The 21,796-nt window shown below is 37.8% G+C and overlaps 1 protein-coding gene across 4 annotated transcripts in view; it reads right to left on the reverse strand.

Moving 5' to 3' along the window:
• The window catches only part of ZHX3 (zinc fingers and homeoboxes 3), a 102,179-nt gene that overhangs the window by 13,457 nt on the left and 66,926 nt on the right, over positions 1–21,796 (reverse strand). For all 4 annotated transcript variants that reach the window (XM_044664326.1, XM_044664327.1, XM_044664324.1 and 1 more), the window contains one exon: positions 1,285–1,406. The gene's annotated coding sequence lies outside the window, so the exon portion shown is untranslated. The remainder of the gene's footprint in view (positions 1–1,284; positions 1,407–21,796) is intronic.

A 21,796-nucleotide genomic window follows, 5' to 3' on the forward strand; every position in this document is an offset into this window, starting at 1 on the left:
CAAAAGTCCTCAAGAATGTTACAGTTCTATGGGGGAATACACACATACACACAAATCCTACTCTAAGTCTTGCTCCTGTGCTCCTTTACCAAATTCCTACTGTGCATTTTGAACTGGATGTCTCATAGGTATCTCAAGCTTAATGTCCAAAACAGGACTTTCCCACTAAAACTAACCCTCTTCCAAACTTCCCTATTTCTTGTTGGGGCACCACTTTCCTTCAAGTCACCTAAGTTAAAAAACTTAAAATCAAAATTTTGACTCCTTATTCTCTCTCATCCCACATGGAATGGGGGACAGGTCAATAATAGCCCAGTTCTCAGAGTTTGTGATATTCCTTGTCTTGTTTTAGTTCAACACATAGAACTTTGGAGAGTCCCCCAACCAGTGACTGAGGGCTAGTGCTATGTGCTGACAAGATTTTTTGATTGCCCTTGATGTCAGAAGGGCTGATGACAGGGCTAGACATGAATTTGCATATAAAAGGATCTCCTCCATCTGCCCTTTTTTGAGGGGGGAGGTTCCTCTTTCTTACAGTCTTTTGAATAAAGAGGAGCATTATGGCAGCTGCTGGCTGGAGGAGGGGTCATTTCCCACCTGAGGGTCTGTGAAAGCATAGTGCCTCAGTTCTTGTGTTTCTTCTTTCCTGTACTTAGGTGAATATGTAGAGATGGGGACCTTCTTTTGACCAGTGAGATTGGTAGATCCATCCAAGTCATCCAACTGGGCTCACCCTCCCTCTCAACCCCAACTCTCATAGCAAGCTGGGTTCCCAGAGGGTAGCAGTCTACTTCTTCTCTCAGGATTCTAAGGGTAACTGGAGGGCTTAAAGTTTCTAATACTATTGATGGTCCATAAGCCCCTCATCAGCTGGTGTATTTCTTCCAACATAGATTAATCATTTAACACCAATTCGCTTTTACAAAAGGATATTTACTGACAAGATATAACAACAGATGTTACAAAAATACCCTCCAAACTACAGTGTACTCTTTCCCCTTTACAAACTCAGTCCTTGGGGTGAGTGAACTCAAACCTGAAGCATAAAGGTATGGAGATTCACATGAAGGAAATGCTGTGGGGCTGATGGGTACCTTACAATTCCTAAACAAGAGGAAGAATCCTTTTCTCTCCTCTCAAAATCCCCATCAAATTTGGTTCTGGGTATGGCATCACTGATGGATGAGTTGCTCCCTTGCCTAATGGGGTTAGCTCCTTGTAGGATGATGCAGTGTCTCAGCTCAAAGTCACGTGGGTCACCTGATTGCTATGCTAGCTCCTCACCAGACACAGCTGCTACTGCCAACGGCTCCAGGATCCCAGTTGTTGGTGGGACCTCAGGTGGCTTTGATGGATCTCCCAGTCTCATTGATTGCAACGGTACTCCCATCTCAGGAAACTCTTACCTAAGATCAGGAAAGAAGAAACACAACAGGAACAGAGAAGCCATGCTTTCATGGACACATGGTGGCAAGGTGAGTGACAGGGACCATTGTTTCTCCTGCAGTAGCTGTCTCCTAACTTGCAAGATGCCAGAGAAGAGGGAAGAGAAAAAAGGGCTGAGAGAGGGGAGTATTGATCCCTTTGGATACAAATTCAGTTCCAGCTCTGTCTTTGGTCTTTCTGGTTCCAAACCCAACCAGAAAATTCCTTGTTACTACATATCAGCAGTCCTTGAGTCATTCATGATTAGAAGAAGACTCCTCAAAGTTCCACATGCTGAAAATAATTTTTAAAAGTCTTTATTCTGTAAGTGGTGTAATCTTTTTGAGGACAGGAGTGGTATAAGCAGAGCTGTGCATTAGGGAAAACAGAACACAGGAGAGAGAGAGTATATGATGGGGAAACTAGACTGGAGTCATGAAGACTAGTAAGAATGCTATCAAAATATTCTGGGCAAGAGATTATACAAAGGGAATAAAAAAAGAAAGCTATGATCAATAAAAGTAGAATCAAAATGATTTTGTTATTGAATGGATTTTAACTGTGGGGGGAGAAAATAAATGAATCAAAGATGAATGAGGATTTGAACCTGGATGCCAGGTGATATAATTAACAAAGATAGGAGAAGGGGAGTGTGAGAAGAGATGTTTGTGCAGGAAAGAGAAGTCCAATTTTTAAAGTATGGTTTTAAACATGGTGATTTTGAAGTGTTAGTTGGGTAGTTTGTTTTCAATACTCAAGAGGAAGTATCGATGTCAGGAACTCAACAGCAAGGTCAAGACCTGAGAAAAGTATTTAGAAGTTATCTGCATCAAATAAATAGTTAAAGATATGAAACCAGATGAAATTGCAGTGAGAGAGCGAGGACACAATCATTTATTAAGCACCTATTATGTGCCAGGTACTGTGCTAAGTGCTTTACAAATATTATCTCATTTGATCCTTGCAACAACCCTGTGAGGAGGGTGCTAGTATTATCCCCATTTTACAGTTGAGGAAATTGAGGCAGCAGAGGTTAAGTGACTTGCTCAGTCACACAGCTATGAAGTGTTTGAGGCTGGATTGGAACTCAGGTCTTCCTGACTCCAGGCCCAGTGCTCTATCCACTGCATCACCTAGCGCAGAGAGAGAAGGAATAAATTAGCAGAGAGGAGAATATAGGGAAATTGACCTGAGAAATAATCACTAATTTCTATCATAAATTATCATTACTTTGTTATTGACCACTGGTGTGAGAAGATGCTGTTAAAAGATACAAAAGAAAATCCCTCAATATGTGCAATTAATGCACTAATGGAAAGATGGCAAAAGCAAATTTCATACATTGAATTCTCTTCCCTCAGACTCTCATTATAAAAGCAGAGATAGGTCCCCAGGGAAATTTCTTTTAAAAAATCAATTCAATTTCTCTCCCTCATCTCCCTTCCCCATTTCCTTCATTAAAAAAGCAAAAAAAAAATCCTAAACCCCATTACAAATACTATATAGCTAACCAAAATAAATTTGGGGAAATTTAAATGAGTAATGGAGTCAAAGAACCAAAGTTAGGAGGTAGTTCTTTTATAGGAAGAAAAAGGAGAGGAGGCAACATAAAGCTACTGCAGAATTAAGCATGAATAGTGGCAAAGACAGGAAGACAGTGCTTAGGAATGACATCTGCCATCTTGTTGGATCCAAGCAATTGACTGCTTGTGGGCATATCATTCAGACTGAGAGCTTCTGACCTACCCAGAGAGTCTGGTTAAAGCAGGATGCCAAGATAATAAAATAGGGTAGTTTCAATTTCACAAAATTGATGAAAGGAACTCAACCTGTAATATTATCTCTTTTTTAAAGGCAATTAAAAAAATCTGCAGTTTCATGTTTTCTGGTTATATTTGTTGAATCCCTGCCTCAGTACCATAAATTAAATTTTGGAACACGGCATTGAAAAATACCATAAAAGAGAGTCCCATTATCTTCAAGGAGCTTTTGATGACCTTGAAGGGTTAATCCGGAAATTCTTGCATGGCATAATAGACAGAGTTCTGAACTTGGGAGTAGGAAAGTCAGAGGTTCATTTCCCAACACTTACCAGCTATGTAACCAAAGGAAAGTCACTTGACCTCTCTGAGCATGTTTCCATATAAGACAGGAATACTATCTGTATTACCTACCACAAAGAATCATTATGAGATTCAAATGAGGCCATGCATATTAAGTCCTATGTAAACCATAAAGCTACACAAAGTGATTTGTTTTTATTAATTGCTGAGAATCGCTATATATAAAGTGCCATATAAATGTCACATAAAACGCTCATGGAGAACTACTGAAGCAACAAAGAGGCCCAAAGTTATCTCCCACCCAAACTCTATTAACATTCCTTGAGTTCTGATACATCTTTTCAATTCTTTCCTTGCTACTGCTTGCCTGTTTAGGAAATACCTGGAAGTAGGGCGCAAATTTTGAAATGTGAAAGTCAACTTGGTATGGATAAAGAAGGAAACTAAAAAAGCAGTCCTTTATCTAGGACACCTGGCAGAAGCATCAAATAAGTAGAAGCACAATCTGAAGCTGACAAGAAAATATCTAATCCCAACTACAGTTTATAATTTGTTCAAACTGATTTCAAGTTCATCAGATTAAAAGGTATGAGGGGAAAAAAACCTTAATAAGGCTTCAAAACTTTCTAATATATTATCATACTAACTGCTATGGTTTAAAAAAAAGATTAAACACTTTTATTCAAAAGCATTGGTCAGGAACTAAGCTCAAATTAATAAAACAAAAAAGTAAAACAAAGATTCTTTTATTCCTTCAGCAAACAATGACTGATAGATAATACAAAGGACACAGCACCTTTGCCCAAACCTGACACAATTGTCTTACTGGGAAGTTTCTGTAACCAGCTGGACACAGTTGTAGTGCAACCATGATAGAACAATTCTTCTACCAGTTGTCATTTTAAAATACTTTTCACAGAGAGGCAATGTACTGAAGCAGGGAGTGGGTTACACTTGGGAAGCAGGAGGCCTAAATTCAAAGGCCTCAGCTAATCCTTACTAGTGATATGACCCTGGGCAAGCACTAACCCTCTCTATATGTCTCAGGCAACTCCTCAGGACTTAGCTACCAAGTTATAACCCATTGTTCAAAGTCCTTTATTTCTCCCCCCTAGTAAATTGATAGATCTTATGACACTGGGATAGTCTATGTCAGTGATGGTGAGCCTATGACAAAGGTGCCAAAGATGGCATGCAAAGCACTCTCTATGGGTACTCAGCCAGCTCCCTCCCCACCTCCCCAAACCTCTCCAGTTTGTTACTAGAAAGGCAGAGGGACTCAGGCAGAGCTGCTCCTCTTCCCCCCCTCTACCATGCTAATGATGTCCCCACCCCTCTGCCCAAAAGCCAATGGGCTTTCCCTCTCCCCTGTGTAGGATAAGAGAGGGCATGCCTGTCACTGGGGGGGGGAGGGACACAGCACAGGGAGGGCAGGAAGCAGGCATGGCACTTGGTCTGGAGGTGTGGCCCGGCATTCCAGCTCTAAAGGGTTTGTCATCACTGGTCTATGTAATAGGTATTTTCGTCTATAACAGAAAAACATTGTTGCCAGTTAAGTCTGGATGAATTTATGAGAAAAAGACAAAAGAAGAAAATGTTTCTCGTTGTTGGGGACTTCTGAGAGTTACATTTCTAGAGAAGGCAAGGAAGAGATGTAAGCAATTTCAATTACCAATTTTCTTTCTACCCCCATATCCTCAGTTTTTTTGCCTGAATCTATCGCCTATTTCCTACTTTGCCAAGGGATAATTTCAAGCCTATAAGGCAAGAGAAGAATCAGCATGGAGCAGTGGGTGAAGTTAGCCTACAATTCAGGAAGACTTGGGGTAGAGTGCTGCTTCTGCCAGATACCAATTATGTGACCTTGGGCAAGTCACTTACCCTATTGGAGGACTAGCCATTATTTAAATCTAGCAATTACAGAACAATTGATGAATTATCTTGCTAGAGAGTTTTCTCACTAAGAATTCCTTACATTAATGTAATCATAGGCCTAAACCAGGGGTCGCCATCATATGGCTCTTTCTGCAGGAGTCATAAAGTCAATTTTTTTTCAGGCGCTGTTACAGAAGTGTGCACTGTTGCAGGAGTGCACACTGTGAGCACTGTACGGCTCTCACGAAATTACATTTTAAAAAATGTGGCGTTTATGGCTCTCACAGCCAAAAAGGTTGCCGACCCCTGGCCTAAACCAAACTGAGTAGTTATCTGGGGGATGAAGGCCACTCCCATCTCTGCACTAAGGATGGCATTATGAGTCTTAATAGTTTTGTTCATCTGGTAATTGTTATTCATCTAAAAGAGTGGTGCTCAGCATTCCATATTTCTTTCTCTTTAAGCTTTGAATCTATCAAAACTTAGGAAAAATACACACTCTAGCCAAATGTTATTAGGGGAGCTAAAGTTGAAGATTAATTCTTACTTTTCTGAAGAAATTGCCAATGATGATCTGTATTTTAAAATTTCAAGGGAAAATATAGCTTCCTGCTGATTTTGGACTTAATTTTCTTTTCTAGTCGTGAATGAAGCAAGAAGATATTAGCTCTAGACAGCTGAATGGAAAGTTGTTCTGAAAAATAAATGAACCTCAATGAATTCTTTCAAGAAGTTTTCCAACTCTGAGGTACCACCTATCATATTAGCTAATATGGCAGAAAAGGAAAATGATAAATACTATAGGGAATATGACAAAAATGGGACACTAGTGCATTGCTGGTGGAGTTGTGAAATGATCCAACCATTCTGGAGAACGATTTAGAACTATACCCAGAGAGCTTAAACAGTGCATATACCCTTTTGTTCTATATCCAAAGAGATTAAAAATTATTTTTTAAGGATATTTTTCTATGGTTACATGATTCATGTTCTTTCCCTCTCCCCCAACCCTTCCTCCCCCTGTAGCTGATGCACAATTCCACTGGGTTTTTACATGTATCATTGATCAAGACCTATTTCCATATTATTGATAGTTGCACTAGGGTAATTGTTTAGCATCTACATATCCCCATCAATGCATGTGTTCAAGCAGTTGTTTTTCTCCTGTGTTTCTACTCCCACAGTTCTTCCTCTGAATGTGGATAGCGTTCTTTCTGATAAGTCCCTCAGAATTGTTCTGGATTGGGGGCAGCTGGGTGGCTCACTGGATTGAGAGCCAGGCCTAGAGATGGGAGGTCCTAGGTTCAAGTCTGGCCTCAGACACTTCCCAGCTGTGTGACCCTGGGCAAGTCACTTAATCCCCATTGTCTAGCCCTTACCACTCTTCTGCCTTGGAACCAATACACAGTATTGACTCCAAGACGGAAGGTAAGGGTTAAAAAAAAAAAAAAGAATTGTTCTGGATCATTGCATTGCTGCTAGTAGAGAAGTCCTTTATGATCGATTGTACCACAGTGTATCAGTCTCTGTGTACAATGTACTCCTGGTTCTGCTTCTTTCACTGTACATCAATTCCTGGAGGTCATTCCAGTTCACATGGAATTCCTCCAGTCCATTATTCCTTTGAGCACAAAGTATTCCATCACCAACAGATACCACAATTTGCCCCGACATTCCCCAACTGAAGGGCATTCCCTCATTTTCCATTTTTTTGCCACCACAGAGAGCAAGGCTATAAATATTTGTGTACAAGTCTTTTTCCCTATGATCTCTTTGGAGTATAAACCCAGCAGTGGTACGGCTGGATCAAAGGGCAGACAGTCTTTTATAGCCCTTTGGGCATAGTTCCAAATTGCCATCCAGAATGGTTGGATCAATTCACAACTTCACCAGCAATGCATTAATGTCCCTATTTTGCCACATCCCCTCCAACATTTATTACTTTCTCCAAAGAGATTTTTAAAAAAGGAAAAGGACCTGTTTGTACAAAAATATTTATAGTTGCTCTTTTTGTAGTGGGAAAGAATTGGAAATTGAGGGAATGTCCATTAATTGGGGAATGGCTGGACAAATTGTGGTAATATAATTATAATGTGCTATAAAAAATGGCAAGAAGTATGATTTAGGAAAGACCTACATGAACTGATGAAAAGTGAAATGAACAGAACTAGGAGGACATTATACACAGTAACAGCAATATTATATGATAAACATTTATGAAAGACTTAGCTATACTTAGCAATACAGTAATCCAAGACAATCCTCAAGGACTTTTTTTTTTTCTAACCCTTATCTTCTGTCTTAGAATCAATCAATACAAGAAGAGCAGTAGGACTAGGCAATGGGGGTTAAGTGACTTGCCTAGGATCACACAGCTAGGAAGGGTCTGAGGCCAGATTTGAACCTAGGACCTCCTGTTTCTAATTCCTGGCTCTCAATCCACCAAGCCACCCAGCCATGCCCCCTCGAGAACTCTAGATGAAAAACTCCATTCACCTTCAGAGAAAGAACTGATGGAGTCTGAGTACAGGTCAAGACATACTATATTTCATTTCATTTCTTCACTTTTCTTTCATTTGAATTCTTTCACAAAATGACTAATAATATGGAAAGCTGTTTTACACTATTACACATGTAAAATCTACATCAGATTGCTTGTTGTCTCAGGGAAATGGGAGGGGAGAGAGGGGAAAAGGGTGGGTGAGAATTTGGCTCAAACTTTAAAAAAAAGCTAAAAATTGTTTCATGTAGTTGAGAAAAAAGTAAAATATTATAGTTAAATAACAAAAAAATCATTTTTATGAGCTTTTCCCAGAATTATAACTGTTAGCAACTACATTAAATAGATGGGAGAATGATGAAAAAAATTTTCCCTGTAGACTTTTCTTTTTTCACTTAGATTCTAAGAGGTAAGATAATAATAGCTGCTAATATTTGTATAACCTTTTAAGGTTTACAAAGTACTTTACATATATTGTCTCAATTGATCTCCACTACAATCCTATGAAGTAGATGCTATTATTAGCCCCATCTTACAGATGAGGAAAGAACCTGAGAGAGATTAAGTGATATTACCCAAGGTTACATTGCTAGTGTGTCTAAGGTAGGATTTAAACTTGGTCTTCCTCTCTCCAAGTCCAGCATTCCATCCACTATACTATCTGGACAAAAGAGCACATAGGTGGTTAATGGTGGCTACTTTTGGGTACACAAAGTGTGGAGCACTGAACAGGGTCATTGTGAGTATAAACAAGACTCATCAGGTTTCTGAGATTAAGAGAAAGGATGTCTAGCAGTGGAGAAACAAAAAATAAGAGATGGGACAAAAGTCCCAAGTCATAGCATAGTAAATAGGAAGAAATATACAGTAATAATTTCTTCATCATTTTAAGGTTTACAAAGCATTTTTCTAAAAACAAGCCTGTAAGGTTTTAAGTATAATTTCTCTAATTTTACAAATAAGAAAAATTAAGTGCCATGGAAGCTGAATGACTTGCCTAGAACTAGAGGATGAATAAGTGTTAAATATTGGTGGGTAGTGCCAAACACAGATCTTTTGAATCTATGACTCCAGATCTTCCCATTAAACTACAGAACTTCCCAGAGAAGAAATTTTCCTTCAGTCACTTGGGTTAACAGTCACCAAGTCAGATTGCAAAAGGATATTGTGGGAGATGAGAAAGTACGTATAAATCTGAAGACTACTTCTATAACACAACAGAGATCCTATATCTTTTATTTAGCAGCAGTGGATAAAAGTACTGGGCTTGGAGTCAGAAAGACCTATCTTCCTGAGTTCAAACAGGAGCTCCTGTGTCTAGTTGTGTGACCCCAGGCAAGTCACTTAACCCTGTTTACCTCAGTTTCTTCATCTGTCAAATGGGCTAGAGAAGGAAATGGTAAACCATTTTAGTGTCTTTGCCAAGAAAACCTTAAATGGGGTCACAAACAGTAGGACAACTCTGAAAATGACTTAATAACAACAAAGTACCTTTTAATCAGAAGGGAGAAATTTTCAAGCTTATAGTAAAGTAAACTTACAGTAACTTATAGCTTGAAGTAAAATAATGGTTGGTCTCTCTTTTGAGAGTTAATCCATTATCACTCATTGGAAAAATGAGAGAATTATTTTTCTTGGTACCTTTTCCTTTACTGTATCCTGTATATTTAAAAAGTTCTATAATGTATTTTTTTTCTTCCAAATTCAATCACAATATCTGGGCAACTTTTTCCAAAAATCACTTTGTTCCCTTCCTTTGTGTAAGGCATGAAAAATTCCTGGTCTGTTCTTCCCAAGATAATAATAATGTTATATATTATTATAGACTTTTGAGATTTCTATCTTGTAACTTCTCTGATGTTTGTTATGCTTAACTTGTTTCTTTCCTTGTAATTATTAGCAACAAAAAGCCCTAGAAAACCACAAATAGGCTTTTGTACTTGCTTAGGGACAGAAGAGGAAAGGAAGAATTTGAAAGACTATGCAGCCTGTTCTATCATGGACACTGGAGATAAACCCAGATGAAATCAGATGATGTAAGCAATGAAGGGGAGAAAGTGAGCAAATGCCTTTGAGTCTGGAGAAGAAAAGGCAACAAAGTAGGACACAACATGCATGGGACCAGGAAATGTTAGGGAGATTGTATACCTGTTGGAGGTCAAGTACCTGCATTTTATTTTCCTAAACAGCTCTAGCTGCTAAATTTCTTTTTTGATGTCCCCCTCAAATCTAACTCCCTATAACTTCTTCTCTGTTAATTCTTCCTTCTAGAGTAACAAAGAATTAGTTGATTTGTTCTCCTGACATTTTTACAAATATCTAGTGAGATATTTGTCTTACGTGTCTTCAGGACAATGCCAAGAAAATGACTAAAATATTTGCCTTTTCTGAGAGATCTCATTGCCAGGCATATACCTCAGTCAAGTCAAAGATAGAGAAGTCACATGTACACCTAAATAGTTATATCAGCACATTTTATAATATCAAAGAACTGAAAACAAAGCAGGATACCTGTTAATTGGGGAATGGATAAACAATTGTGGTAAATGAATGTAGTGGTAATTTGCTGGAATAATACCTCTTATCGCATGGTTCTAAAATTTCCAAGTGTTGATTTACACAGAGTCCAACCTCCTGTTGATCAGTCCCAAATAAAATTATAATGAGAAGTCAGTAGAGATCCTACTGGTTACTCCATAGCTCTTCTGAACATTGCTAAGGGTATTTTGCTTGGGGTTTCTTTTCTTTTACATGTTCTAGACAGTATTAGTTTGAGTGTTCATATTGATCAACTTAAATTTTATTTTTTTTATTTAAAAAATTTTTATTTTGAATATTTCTCCCTAGTTACATATTTGATGTTTTTCCCCTCTCTCCCAACCACCGCCCCCCATCTGCCTTAGCCAACACACAATTCCACTGGGTTTTACATGTTTCATTGATCAAGACCTAATTCCATATTATTTATAGTTGGATTAGAGCAGTGATTCCCAAAGTGGGCGCTACTTCCCCCTGGTGGGTGCTGCAGTGATCCAGGGAAGTGGTGATGGCCACACTTTTTTTTTTGTATTACATTCTATTCTGAGTTCAATAAATAGTTTCATAATTTCCAGGGGGCGCTAATATTTTTTCTGGAAAGGGGGCAGTAGGCCAAAAAAGTTTGGGAACCACTGGACTAGAGTTATCGTTTAGTATCTACATCCCCAATAATATCCTCATCAGCCCATGTGTTCAAGCAGTTGTTTTTCTTCTCTGTTTCTCCTCCAACAGTTCTTGCTCTGAATGTGGCTAGTTTTCTTTCTCATAAGTCCCTCAGCCTTGTCCTGGATTCTTGCATTGCTGCTAGTAGAGAAGCCCTTTATGTTCGATTGTACCACAGTATATCAGTGTCTGTGTACAATGTTCTTCTGGATCTGCTCCTTTCACTCTGCATCAATTCCTGGAGGTCATTCCAGTTCACATGGAATTCCTCCAGTTCTTTATTCCTTTGAGCACAATAGTATTCCATCACCAACAGATACTACAATTTGTTCAGCCATTCCCCAATCGAAGGACATTCTCTCATTTTCCAATTTTTTGCCACCACAAAGAGAGAGGCTATAAATATTTTTGTACAAGTCTTTTTCCTTATTATCTCTTTGGAGTATAATCCAAGCAGTGCTATGGCTGGATCAAAAGGCAGATAGTCTTTTAAAGCCCTTTGAGCATAGTTCCAAATTGCCATCCAGAATGGTTGGATCAGTCCACAACTCCACCAGCAATGCATTAATGTCCCTATTTTGCCACATCCCCTCCAGCATTCATTACTCTCCCTTGTCGTTTTAGCCAATCTGCTAGGTGTGAGGTGATACCTCACGAGTTGTTTTGATTTGCATTTCTCTAATTATTAGAGATTTAGAACACTTTCTCATGTGATTATTGATAGTTTTTATTTCTTTATCTGAGAATTGCCTATTTATGTCCTTTGCCCATTTATCAATTGGGAGATGGCTTGATTTTTTTGTACAATTGACTTAGCTCCTTGTATATTTGAGTAATTAGATCTTTATCTGAGTTTTTTGTTATAAAGATTTTTCCCAGTTTGTTGTTTCCCTTCTAATTTTGGTAGCATTGGTTCTGTCTGTACAAAACCTTTTTAGTTTAATGTAGTCAAAATTATTTATTTTACATTTTGTGATTTTTTTCTAACTCTTGCTTGGTTTTAAAATCTTTTCCTTCCCATAGACCTGACAAGTATACTATTCTGTGCTAACCTAATTTACTTATAGTTTCCTTCTTTATATTCAAGTCATTCACCCATTCTGAGTTTATCTTGGTATAGGGTGTGAGATGTTGATCTAGGCCCAATCTCTCCCAAATTGTTTTCTGATTTTCCCAGCAGTTTTTGTCAAATGGTGGGTTTTTGTCCCCAAAACTGGGTTCTTTGGGTTTATCGAAAACTGTCTTGCTGAGGTCCCTTACCCCTAGTGAATTCCACCGATCCTCCCTTCTGTCTCTTCGCCAGTACCATATTGTTTTAATGACCTCTGCTTTATAGTACAGTTTAAGATCTGGTACTGCTAGGCCACCTTCCTTCATATTTTTTTCATTATTTCCCTTGATATTCTTGGTCTTTTGTTCTTCCAAATGAACTTTGTTATAGTTTCTTCTAATTCAGTAAAAAAAGTTTTTTGGTAGTTTGATAGGTATAGCATTAAATAGGTATTAAATAAATTTTAAATAGCATTAGTATGTTATCAGAAAATTGTTGGTTGTTATTTAGTTTGGTTTAATATCTTGGACCAAAATACTTTTACTTGTGATTTTATAGTATACAATGAATGAACAAATTTGGTCAGCATAATTCTATTCCATATTAAATTTTTCAGGATGACATTTACATTAGAGGTTTAAGTGATGAGTGGGCACTGAATAGAAAAGCAAATAGGGATGGGTGGGAGCAACTTCAGAAACTGAGTTGGGTTTTGAAAGCTTGCAAAGGACATAATGGCTCACAGTGGGACAGAGAGAAGCATTGTAGTGAAAAAGAACTATTTTGTATATCAATCTTTCTCCAATACATGATTGGTACACTCAGTTTTTAAACTTTCAAAAATGATGGTGTCTATAACAATGAAAAAAAGATACATTTTCAAACTTGAATATGCTTATTTATTTATCTTCAGAACTTGGGCAATGGATCACATCACCTTCCTAAATCCTAACTGTCCCCATTTCATTCTCATTCTCTCTCTTTACCTAGGACGAAAACCCAGGAGACTTTCTATCTACTACAAACCATTATACAAATTCAGTTAAACAGAGAACACAGTGTCAAAGGTTGTGAGAAACTATGTTCTAGGCCAATTCACAAATATGAACTTTTACTTCTTACTCAGAATTCTTAGATGGTATGGCTTTGGTAGCCATCTACCTGTCATTACAAACTGGATAACAGAAATGTCCTATTTTGGGAGAGGATTTTTAGTAAAAGATCACATTAATATAATGACATTAATGCCCCCTTTCTAGATATTCTCCTCTCCTTGGTTTTCATGATAATGTTCTCTTTTGATTTTCCTTCAAGCAGTCTAAGTGTTCCTTCTATCTCTTTTGCTAGATTACTGTCCATATCCTGTCTTTTAACTATCTATCTATCTATCTATCTATCTATCTATCTATCTATCTATCTATCTATCTATCTATCTATCTATCTATCTCAATGCTATGCCTTGGGTACTTCATCTATGAGTTGAATTATCAACTTTATCAAAATGACTTTCAGTTCTATATATCAAGCCGTCATCTGTCTCCTGAGCTATAAACCCCCAAATTGCCCATATGGATATCCCATAGACATTTCAAATTCAATATATTCAAAACAGACCACATTATCTTTTCTCTCAAGCTCACCCCTCCTCCAAATTTCCTTATATCTGCTGAAGGCACCACTATTCATTCTTCAAGACACCCAGGTTCACAACTTTGTTCTTGACTCCATACTTCCACTCTCTGTAATTAATTAATTGCAAAGTCATGTTGATCCTCCTTCCAGATCTCTCACCTCAGTACTCTTTTTCTCTACTTCCATAGCTACCACTCCTAGTTCAGGCTCTCATCACCTATCACCTAGAGTACTGGGTTGGTTTCTTAAATGCTTCTTCCCCACTTTAATCCATTCTCCGCCTAGCTTTCAAAGGGATGTTCTTAAAGTACAAATCTGTCTATGTCATCCCCCTGCCCAATAAACTTCAGCGGCTGCCTATAACTTCTATAATAAAATACAAGCTCTTCTGATGGCATTTAAAGTCCATTACAATATGGTTCCAAACCACCATTCTAGGCTTACAATCTATTATTGCCACCCTTCAGGTGCTCTAGGGCCTGGCCGAACTGTCCTTCTTGGTATTCCTCAATATGACATTCCATTTCCCAACTGTGTGCCTCTGCACAGGCTGTACTCCATGCTTGGAATGCTTTTTCTCTTCACCTCATCTTCCTAATATAGTTTCCTTCTAAGTTCAGAATAAATACTACCTCCCATACAAAGCCTTCTAGATTCCCCCAGCTGCTAGTGTTTCCCCTCAAAATGACTCAACATTTATTTTGTACATACTATACTTGTATATGGACATGTTGTTTCCACCAAAAGAATGTAAGCTCCTGGAGGACAGAGACTTTCATTTTTATTTTTCTGTCCTACTTGTTTTGTCCTGCATATATTTTGCATTTGTTGTCTGGTACAATTTTGGATAACAAAGTAAATTTGTTTTGCTTTTTTTTTAATACTACTAGACCCTTGGAGCAAGAGCAAAGTGGATATAAGTACCAGATTACTACCTCTGATGATAGATGCCTCTTCCTAATGTAGTAACATCTACTTCAATTAGAAAGCTAGTAAAAATAGCAGCAATTTTCTCATTTAGTACACTGATATTTCTGTGATTTAAATAAAATTGCATTTCTAGTCAACATTTGTATTATTTGTACTCAATTTACCATGATCAAACTATTGTAATTGGGTCCCAGGATAAGAGAAAGTTTGCTGATTGAATCCAGCTTAAAAATGTTCTGACAGGATACAGAAACTGGTTACTTAAAACAATTGCATTTCTTCTTCATTATTTGGCAGAACAGATCAAACTAGAACAAGAGACATTGAAATTGAGGCTTTGATATACTTTCTGAGGAGAGCCACCAAGATGATTAAAGGGTCAGAAAATAAGATTTACAAGGCCTGGCTAAGGGAATTGGAATGATTTTGCTTAGACAAAGCCTACAGATGACTTTAATAAACTCTTCAATTATGATTATAATGCAGATGTTTTCTATGTCCACTAAAGATATTCCCATCGAGTAAACACAAAAAACGGACTTAAGCTACAGTGTAAGGGAATAAAATATATATAAGGAAGAACTTGTTGACTAAAAACTAATAAACATTAGATAAAGGAATGCTATTGAACATTCTCTAAAGACCTTTCCTACTAGAAAGAACACATTGGCATGATACAGTAGAATGAACACTGCCATTTAGAGTTCGAAAGCATGGTTATGAATTCTAGGTCCACCACTTATTACTAGAGTAGTATTAAGAAGTAATCCTTTTACGTCATCAAGTTGCATTCCAGATTTCTCCATCATGCCCATGTAATAGATACCTACCTTTCCCCTCCATTTTGTTTTTAGTATATTGTCATCTTCCAATAGAATTAACCAATGTTTTATTTTTCTTTTTGGCTTGTAATTTGCATTCCTAGCACTTTGCCTGGCATATGTTGAGCATTTAATTAAAACTTGTTGACTGACTTTTTCTTAAACCCTTAAAACTGATACTTTCAAGGCAGGTAAGAGTGAGGCAATGGGGTTAAGTGACTTGCCCAGTTTTACAAAGCTAGGAAGTATATGAGGTCAAATACGAATCCAGGACACCTCCCTTGTGTAGGCCTGGCTCTCAATCCACAGTCACCTAGCTGCTCACTAGACTGACTCAATTTTTTCATTTTCAAAATGAATGAATGAATTAAATTAGAAGATTTCTGAGTTTTCTTTCTGCTCTAAAATCTTATGATCATAATGGATCATCTACCTAACCAAGCATCTTCCTAAAATGGTTGGTTCAGAACAGAGACAAATAAATTGACTAGCAATAAAACAGTAAGTATTTATTAAATATTTACTATATTCAAGGCACTAAGGATACAAAGACAAAAATGAAACAATGCCTCTCCTAAAGGGATTTATATTCTACAGGGTTAGACAATATGTACATATGTAAATATATGCAAAATTTAAATAAAATCAATCCATGGTAATTGTGGGCAAAGGCACCAAGGTATCTTTTGAGAGTGGATGGGATTAGAAAATGAACAAATGGATGAAAAAGTGTTTATTAAAACACTTGATATGTGTCAGATATTATACTACATGTTGGGGACACAAATACAAAAGTGAGACAGTCTCTGCTTTCAAAGAGCTTACATTCTAAGTGGACAAGAAAACATACAGGGGAGGAGTGGCTATAGTAAAGAATGGTGCTTTAGTCTGAAAAGTAAAAGAGAAAGTAGCACCAACAAAGCAGTTAATTTTCATAAACTTTCTAATGGTAGTATTGTTTCTATTGCAGGAAAAGTCTTATGTAGGAGGAGGTGGCACTCCAGTTAAGCTCTGATGGAAACTAGGATTTCTAGGAGGCACACATGAGGAGGAGGTGGTTTTATTTTCAATTTTTAATTCAATTTTGTCTTATTTTCAGTTCTAAATTCTCTTCCTCTCCCCTCTACCACATCACCCATCAAGAAGGCAAGATAAATAAAAGTTATAAGTATGTATAGATATGCAAAACAAATTTCTTCATTAGCAAAGTTCCAAGAAAAAAAGCAAAAAGAAATAAAGATATAGAAGAAAATATGCTTCAATTTGCACTGAGTTCATCAGTTCTCTAACAAAGGGGTGGGCAGCAAGAAGTGGGTAGCATTTTTCACTATTAGTCTTTTGAAATTGTGGTTGGTCATTGGGTTCATCAGAGTCACCAAGACTTTCAGAGTTGATTGTTCTTAGAATGTTGCTATTATTTTATAAATTGTTCTTCTCGTTCTACTAACTTTACTGTATTAGTTCATACACGTCTTTTCTCAGGTTTTTCTGAAACTATTCCCTTCATTCTTACAGTCCAATATCATTCGATCACATTAATATATAACATGTTCAGCTATTCCTCAATTAATGGGATTTGAAAGAATGATTTCTAGCTATGAGGGATAGCCTATACATAGAATGTTGCATGAAAGTTAGAATTTTATCATCTTGATTGGACCATAGAGTGGTAAGGGAAATAATGGATAATAAGCCCGGGAGGAGGTTAGGTGAGAGCCAGATTGTTAAAGGATTTTAAATGCCAAATAAGGGCATTTGTATTTGATCCTAGAAGTAACAGGGAACTACTGAAGTTAGCCGAACAGGGAACTGACATATACAGATTTGTGCCTCAGCAATATTAGATTGGGAAACTATGTAGAGTTTGACTAGAGATAGGAAAGACTTAAGGAAAAAAGACCTATTATTAGGAGGCTATTTCAATAGTTTAGAGTAGACCAATGCTGTCAAACTCAATTAGAAATGGGGACTACTAAAATCTACATAAGAATCTCTGCAGGCCACTACTGAAAATACAATATTAACTAATGCTTTATTATATTTTTATTTATTTTATTAAATATTTACCTATAACATTTTAATCTGGTTGGGTTACACTTGGGAGTACCGTTGGCCACATTAGGGCTCATGGGTTCCTGCAGGCAAGGAGTAGGAGATTAATTTGTAAATAAAGGCTAGGTAGGGGTAGGGACAGACTGTGAAGGGCCTGAAATACAAAGCTAAAGACTAGAGTTTATTCTATAAATTATGGGAAACCACAACATTTTTGAGATGGGGAGTATAATGATAAAGGTGGTACTGATTGTTAGATAGACAACAGTGACAGTGAAAGACTTTAGGCAGAGACTAGTTAGTCATTCCTTACTTCTCATCATCATCCACAAGTATTCTACTTTCTTGATTAAAAATTCTGATATTCCTCTACCTGATCACAACCCTTCTATCATATTTCTTTCACATTTCCCTCCTAAACCTATTCTTTGTCAACATTGCTGCTTCTGATCCTTCCACCTCCTTGTACTTTTTCAAGCCATGACCCTTGCACTGACTTCCCTTTCTGCCTTTTCTAATCTTGACCCAAGAGTGAACCAATCAAATTCAACAATGTCCTTTATTTTAAAATGCCCTTGCTCCACCATCATTCATCCTTTTTCAAACCCCAGTCTTGCGTTATTTCTGTCATCTGCCTCACTCTCTCCTCCTCACATACTGCAAAAAAAAAAAAAAAAAAAATCACAACCTTGAGATGGACATGTTCAGTTTTCAAGGCAGCCTTATGAGTTTGAAAGGTTGAAGAGTCAAGATCCATTGGTTGCAAGTTTACTAATGATAAGGGGAGTTTGTGTATTGGCATGGATGACCTATAACTGGGGGATGATCTTAAGTACTGGCCTAAGGGATATGGACTAGAAATTTTTTTTGACACGAAGTCAAGAAAAAAATGTGAAATGTGTATCTGACAGTTGTACTAAATGTTTTATATTTTTTATGGTTTGAAATCTTGACCTCCTAAGAGATTATAACAGGAGTTATTATTAGAGTTTGCTATCTGAAGTCCCTCTGCCAGCATGTGTGTGAGAACTTCTGTGTGGAGGAGATGAGAAGCTGGTCTATGTCCAATTCATTCTATACATATGTCCAAGAGGCACAGTCAGAGATCACTAGCTATAGCTTGAAAGAAATGTCAATAGTGAAGAAATCTTTGTAAAAATAGTAAAAACAGAAAAGATCTGAAATCTGTTTAAACTTATTTTACTCTTAATGTTTTAAAACATTCCATAGAAGCTTATGCTCTAGTACTTAGTCCTTATACATTTTTGTTATCAAATCACTTTCATATATTATCTAATTTGATCATCACAACATCTGTTCAAGATAGATATTACTAGTCGCATCTTATAGTTATTGGTATTAACTGAAAAACTAACAGCCAGGCAATGGAATAGATGAGGTATGCAGAAAGAGAAGGAATGACAAAAAGAAGTCTAACATTTGATAAAATCAAGGACATAAATTATTGGAAGGCCTCTTTTTGACAAAAACTGCTGGGAAAGTTAGAAAAATCTGGCAGAACTTAGGATCTTTTACTATATAACACATTAAGTTCAAAATTAGTACACAAAATTAGGTCACACCATAAAAGAAAATTGGGAGAGAACAAGATCATGCAGCTTTCACATCCAAGTCTAAGGAGTGACCAAATAAGAAGTGATTAGATTATACATTATAAAAGATAATTTTGTCTACATAAAATTTTTTAAAGTTCTTGCATAAACACAACAGGATGGAATTAGAAGAAAAACGGCACAGAAGGAAAAATATCTGACTCAAATATAACTAATAACAACCAAAATTTACAAAGAATTGCCTCAAATATATATCAAAAAGGACCATATCCTAGTAGGTAAGTGGTCAAAGAATATAAACATTTTCAAAAGATCTGCAAACTACAAATAATCACATGAAAAACATGTTCTTATGTCTAAGAATCACTAATAACTTGCAATTTAAAACTGAAGTTTCCTCTTTCTGCATGCAAATTGTACAAGGTTAAAAAAATGGCAACAATTAACATTGAAGGACTCATGGGGATAGAGACATACCAATACATAGTTGGCAGAGTTGTGAATTGCTCCAACAATTCTGGATTTTGATTTGAAATTATTCTTTTTAAAAATGATTTTTTTTACTAATGTTTTTATATCACATTTCTTGCTGCATCTGACCCCTACCTACTTTCTCCTACTCTTCTCCTCAAAACCATTGTTAATAAAAAAGAAAAAGGAGGAAGAAAAAAAAGAATTTTAGTGAAACTTATCACACATTAAAAACATATTATAGGGACTTCCGGTTAAGATGGCGGCAGAGTAAGGAGCAGCTGCTCGATCTCTCCTGACCGAACCACACAGAACCCCTCAAGGGGAAATAAAAACGAGTCCAGAGGAACGAAGGAACCCCACAACAGGGCGCAGCATTGAAGGTACGCAGAATCGGGGCATTTCCACACTTTAAAGGGGTGAAACAGTTCACACTAAAACACGAGAGGAAGAAGCCCCTCCCCCACCCCCCACACCGCACAAGCCGGTAAACAGGACTGGGGCAACCAGAAAATCACTGGCAGCCCCTGAGCCCGTACCTGTGCGCTGCAAGACAAGGGACCCCAGGTGGCCGGGACTCTCCCTGAGCGCCCACGTGGGTGAAGGCACCGCCTCCAGCCAGGACAAAGGCCCCTGAAACTCGGCCTTTCCCAAGCTCTGAAGGCATCGCCTCAGGTGCGAATAAAGATCTCCAGCCCACGGACTTTCACTACCTTCTGCTGGGGTGAAAGCAGGGCCCTAAGAGCAGCAGCGCAGGCAAAGGCAGTGCCCTAGGCTTGAATAACGATCTCCAGCCCAGGCTTGGACCTCCAGAGAGGACCTGGTGCAGACCCAGCCGGGCAGTGGAAGCAGCCCCAAAGACTGCTGAAGGAACCTCGGGCAGAGGGGCAGACCGGGAACTACTAGGAGGCCTGACACCGAGGACAAGGAGACCGGAGGGCCCCCCCCCACCCAAGCTTGCAAGGCCCAGGCAGACCCGGAGTGCAAAGACAAAGCGGAAAAGGGGCGGGGCTAACAATGGCCAGCAATAAGGAAGTCCAGAAGAAAAGGACCATCAAGAGAAACTCTGGACCACTGGACAACTTCTACACAGAGAAAATCCAGACAACAGAGGAGGGAAAACAAAAATCCAAACCTCCCCAAAAAAATGAAAGCTGGTCACAAGTTATGGAAGAGTTTAAAAATGAAATGCTGAGGAAGATGGAAGAAATCTGGCAAGAAAATAACAGTTTAAAAGGCAGAATTTCGCAATTGGAAAGTGAGACAAGACAACTGAAGACCAAAAATGACCAGATTGAAAAGGAAAACCAATCCTTAAAGGCTAGAATCGAACATTTAGAAACCAATGATCTCTCAAGACAACAAGAACAAATAAAACAAAGTCAAAAGACTGATAAAATAGAAGGAAACATGAAATATCTCAAGGAGAGAGTGACAGACCAAGAAAACCGGTCTAGAAGAGATAACTTGAGAATCATTGGTATTCCAGAAAAGGCAGAAATTAATAAAAACATGGACTCCATACTCAAAGAAATTATTCAGCAAAATTGCCCTGAAGTTCTACAACAAGAGGGCAATATAGACATTGAAAGGATCCATAGAACACCCTCTAAACTGGACCCAGAAAAGTCAACACCCAGAAATATAATAGCGAAATTGAAGAGCTTTCGAGTCAAAGAAAAAATCATACAAGAAGCCAGAAAGAGACAATTCAAATATCAAGGAGCACCAATAAGGATCACACAGGATCTGGCAGCCTCAACACTAAAAGAACGCAAGGCGTGGAATACAATATTCAGAAAGGCAAGAGAGCTGGGCCTTCAGCCACGAATAAACTACCCAGCGAAACTAACCATATACTTTCAGGGGAAAGTATGGGCATTCAACAAAATTGAAGAATTCCAAGTTTTTGCACAAAAGAGACCGGGACTAATTGGAAAGTTTGACACTCAACCACAGATATCAAGAGAAAGATGATGAAAAGGTAAATAAGAAACAGAGGGAAAAGAAAGAAAACTCATAGTCTTTTAAGTTTGACTCTTTAAGGGCATAAATAAGATCTAATTATCTGTATTACTAGGTGGAGAAATGCTATGTATAATTCCCTGTAGTGAACTCTATACACTATTATAATATTCACTATTATAGCAACCAGAAGAATAATTCATAGGGAGAGGACAGGATACTAAATGGTCTAAGAT

This window comes from Gracilinanus agilis, chromosome 2, assembly GCF_016433145.1.
Source record: "Gracilinanus agilis isolate LMUSP501 chromosome 2, AgileGrace, whole genome shotgun sequence".
Lineage (NCBI taxonomy): Eukaryota > Metazoa > Chordata > Mammalia > Didelphimorphia > Didelphidae > Gracilinanus > Gracilinanus agilis.